Below are 4291 nucleotides of genomic sequence, written 5' to 3'. Positions count from 1 at the left end.
GCCAGAAGTGGTGCTGTGGCTCAAGTGGTAGAGCGCTATCCTTGAGCTGAAGAGCTGAGGGATAGCGCCCAGACCCAGAGTTCAGGCCCCATGACTGGACCCCCCCTCAAAAAAAAGAAAATGATGTCTTAATTTATTTGGAAATATCTTACAAGAGTTAAAGTCATGGCACAGAAATGACTATGCAAATGTGAGTGGACATTTGGCCATACAAATATATTCCAAAGATTTATTTTTGGGGGGGGGGGGCCCGGTCATGGGGCCTGAACTCTGGGCCTGGGCATTGTCCCTCAGCTCTTCAGCTCAAGGCTAGCGCTCTACCACTTGAGCCACAGTGTCACTTCTGGCTTTTTTCTCTATGCTTATGTGGTGCTGAGGAGTCGAACTCAGGGCCTCAGGCATGCAAGGCAAGCGCTCTACCACTGAGCCACCTTCCCAGCCCCAAAGATTTATTTATTTTAACATCATACTTAATTTTAAAGGGCAAGAGCTTCTTTATGACAAAATGAATGAAGTAAAAATAAGGAACGCTTCACGAATTTGCGTGCCATCCTTGTGCAGGGGCCATGCTAATCTTCTCTGTATTGTTCCAATTTTTAGTATATGTGCTGCCAAAGCCAGCACAACAGCTTTATTTCTTATTGTTGCAGAGCCTTGGAAGTCCAGGATCAAAGAATTAGTAGACTTAGAGCTTGGTGAAGCTTGCCCTCTGCTTTGAAGATGATTTCTTTTACCCAGTACCAGTGGCTCACACTGAGATCTGAGGGCCATGGTTCAAAGGCAGCCCAAGCAGGAAAGTTCATGAGTCTCATCTCCAATTAACCATCTAAAAGCCAAAAGTGTTTCTGTGGCTCAAGTGGTACAGTGTCAGCCTTGAGCAGAAATGCTTAGGGACAGTAGCTAGGTCCTGAGTTCAAGCCTCAGTACCAGTATGCATGTGTACATGAGCGTGAGCATGTGTGCGAGCATGCACACATGAGCGCGCGTGCACACACACACACACACACACACACACATCCCCTGCGTGCTCATGTGGTAGAAGAATAAAAGAGCTTCCTAAAGCCACTTTAAAAGGGCACCAACTCCATTCATGATGGCGAAACCCTCATGACAAAATTACTTCTTAAAAGCTCCATTTCTTTCTTGCTTTCTTGCTTTCTGTCATGGTGCCTGAACTCTGGGCCTGGGTGCTGTCCCTCAGCTCTTCAGCTCAAGGCTAGCATTGTACCACTTGAGCCATAGCGCCACTTCCAGCTTTTTCTGCTTATGAGGGGCTGAGGAATCGAACCCAGGGCCTCATGCATGCAAGGCAAGCAGTCTACCACTGAGCCACCTTCCTAGCCCAAAGCCCCATATTTTAATACCATCATCTTGGAAGTTAGTGTGTGAATTATAGAGAGACAGAAACATTCCGATTAGAGCAGAAACCAAACTTAACCATTAGAAAAAATGAGTTAAGAAAAATAACTGATTATACACTTCAGTGGTTGTACATTAGAGGGAGACAGACACTATAGAATTAGTCCAGGAAAGTCATGAAATATCCAAGCAACATTAGCAAGGACAAAAACCTCAGCAACAACAGCGATCCCTTGTGGCAGGGAGGCGGAAGATCATAAATGATGATTGCTATCATATTTTATCTAAGATAGACACTATTTTCAAAATAAATTCTAAGATATGCAATGAAATAGGAAAGGTGGATCATGCATGGAAATAACAGATCTGTTCTCTGAATATGGTAAGTATAATTACTATCAGCGACTGAACAGTAATGTTTATGCATTGCATGGTTAGAAGCAATGCTTGAGCTGGTAGACTCAAAATATGGTCCACTGAGATCAACTTAAAACCAAAGACATGTGAAGTCTGTCTGCATTTTTTGTGAGATTGATGTTCATGAATGGCTTTCATATCTCAAAGTTAGTATAATTTTGAGAAAAGACAGAAGGCATTTTTAGGTAATGATGAGATGAACTATGACAACTGTATACTACTATATCTTTTACTTACCTACCTGTTTTCAAATTCATTATGCTCTTGATTCTTTAGTTGAAATATTTCAAAAGCTGTACACATTCAAACATAATATTTAGTATTATACCATCTCATATCACATAGTTAAAATTCCCATAAACTGAGACCAGGTTGAAATGATTAAAGTGGGTTTTTTTGGGGTTGTTTTTTTGGGGGGGTCTGGTTGTGGGGCCTGAACTCTGGGTCTGGGCGCTGTCCCACAGCTCTTCAGCTCAAGGCTAGCGCTCTACCACTTGAGCCACAGTGCCACTTCCGGCTTTTTTCTTTTTGCTTATGTGGTGCTGAGGAATCGAACCCAGGGCCTCAGGCTTGCAAGGCAAGCACTCTACCACTGAGCCACCTTCCCAGCCCAAAGTGTTGTTTTTTAATCTCATCTTTCCAACACTTCTCAACCACACCACCTATCTTCCAATTCCTTGAGTAGTACGTTCTTTTTTCTGCCACAGGGCCTTTGCCTATGTTCTTTCTGGGATGTCCCTTACTCCTTTTCCCCAACTTCTTACTTCAGTAAATCTTGCTCATCCATAGAGTGCCAGTTCCAACATAGGTCAAGATTCTTCGTCTGTGGCTCTCATTTCTATGAGAATTTTCCTTTCTGTTAGGAATTTTATGTATTTACAATCAAAGTACTTTTATAATTAATGTAAGTTTAACAAAAGAGAGATAAAGTTCCATTTTGTTCACTATGGCATCCTCAGTTCCATAGTTTCTATTACACAGTCGGTGCTCAGCAACAATTTGTTGCATTAATCAAATAAGTTTTTTCAGTGAGTTCAGATTTAGCCTCAGCAGCTCACATAATAAGCTGAATCCTGAGTTTTAAATCGAAGGGAAAGGACCTCCCGTGTAAAACCTAATATTTATTCATGTACTAACCACCATTTTAATGTATTCTATGCATCATCTCATTTAATTATTCTCCAATTATTTTGCCAGGTACCTAACATAATTGTTTCCACTTTATAGGTGGGGAAACTGAGGTGAGCTAAACCTTATTGATAGCAAAGGAAAAATCTTGGGTTCAATTCTAAGCAGTTAGCTTTCACACTCACTATTCTTAGTGCTAAGTCATCTAGGCCAACTTCCTCATGTTCCAGATGGGGAAACTGAAGCATGGGATGGGAAATGATTTATTCAAGTTTTAAAGCCAATTTAGTGACAACACCCAGAGTAGAACCCAGATACTTTGCCTGATTAATGATTTGTAGGATTAACTATCTCACTCTACTACTGACATTAAATTAACTCTAATACGACATGTTAAATTGAATGACTTTTCTTGTTTTATGTTTAAAATGACATCTTTCTCCAAGTGAAGATCTAAGGCTTTTTGAGCTAGGAGTTAACTAATTTTTGTTTGGAATTCTGATAAAAAGAGAAATAATTGGGATAACCTGCAGGAGAGATCTCCCCCCACTTTCTCTCCCTTCCTCTCCCTTCCCCTCCCCTCCTCTCCTCTCCCTTTTCCTTTTCTTTCTTTTTCTCTCTTTTCCTTTCCCTCTTTCCTATCCCCTCCCCACTCTCCCTTCTCTCTTCCCCTCCTCCTTTCTCCTTCCCTTTCCTCCTCTTGTCCCTTTCTTTTCTTTTCCCTTTTCTCTTTTTCCTCTTCCTTCCCCTCCCCCCTTCTCTCCATCTCCTTTCTCAGAGTGTTGCTATATAGGCCAGGTCAAACTTTCAATCCTCTAGCCTCACTTCCAGAGTGCTGGGATTACAGGCATGTGCTACTATGCCAGGCACAGCTGGAGCAATATCTAAGAATCCAAATAAGAACTATTATTTGGGGAAAGTGAAGGAAGGGAGGACATTGTCCAAAAAGAAATATATGGGGCTGAGAATGTGGCTCAGTGGTAGAGTGCTTGCCTGGCATGCATGAAGCTCTGGGTTTGATTCCTCAGCACCTCATAAGCAGAAAAAGCTGGAAGTGGCGCTGTGGCTCAAGTGGTAGAGTGCTAGCCTTGAGCAGAAAAGAAGCTCATGGACAGTGCTCAGGCCTTGAGTTCAAGCCCTAGGACTGGCAAAAAAAGAAATATATTCATTATCTGACTTATGAAATGGTAACTTCTGTGTACAACACCTTAATAATAACAATAAAACTATATTTTAAAAAGATAAGGAAGTTCATTAAAAAGTAAGAACTATTAGAGAAACATTCGCACACACACACACACACACACACACACACACACACACACACACACATCAAGCGCAAGTCTTAAGGATGACCTGACTATGCATGCGATAGACTTCACAAGGG

At 41.7% G+C, this 4291-nt stretch overlaps 1 non-coding gene across 1 annotated transcript; it reads right to left on the bottom strand.

Annotated features, from left to right (window-relative positions):
- Nucleotides 1-516: 516 nt before the first annotated feature.
- On the bottom strand, nucleotides 517-624 carry LOC138840625 (U6 spliceosomal RNA). The gene has a single exon (XR_011376176.1). It is a non-coding gene; the product is annotated as a U6 spliceosomal RNA (small nuclear RNA).
- Between the last annotated feature and the right edge of the window lie 3667 nt (nucleotides 625-4291).

Source organism: Dipodomys merriami, unplaced genomic scaffold (assembly GCF_024711535.1).
Source record: "Dipodomys merriami isolate MVZ:Mamm:240054 unplaced genomic scaffold, mDipMer1.0.p SCAF_3, whole genome shotgun sequence".
Lineage (NCBI taxonomy): Eukaryota > Metazoa > Chordata > Mammalia > Rodentia > Heteromyidae > Dipodomys > Dipodomys merriami.
The sequence above is the reverse complement of the archived record's forward strand: the minus strand, read 5'-3'. Positions and strand labels throughout refer to the sequence as shown.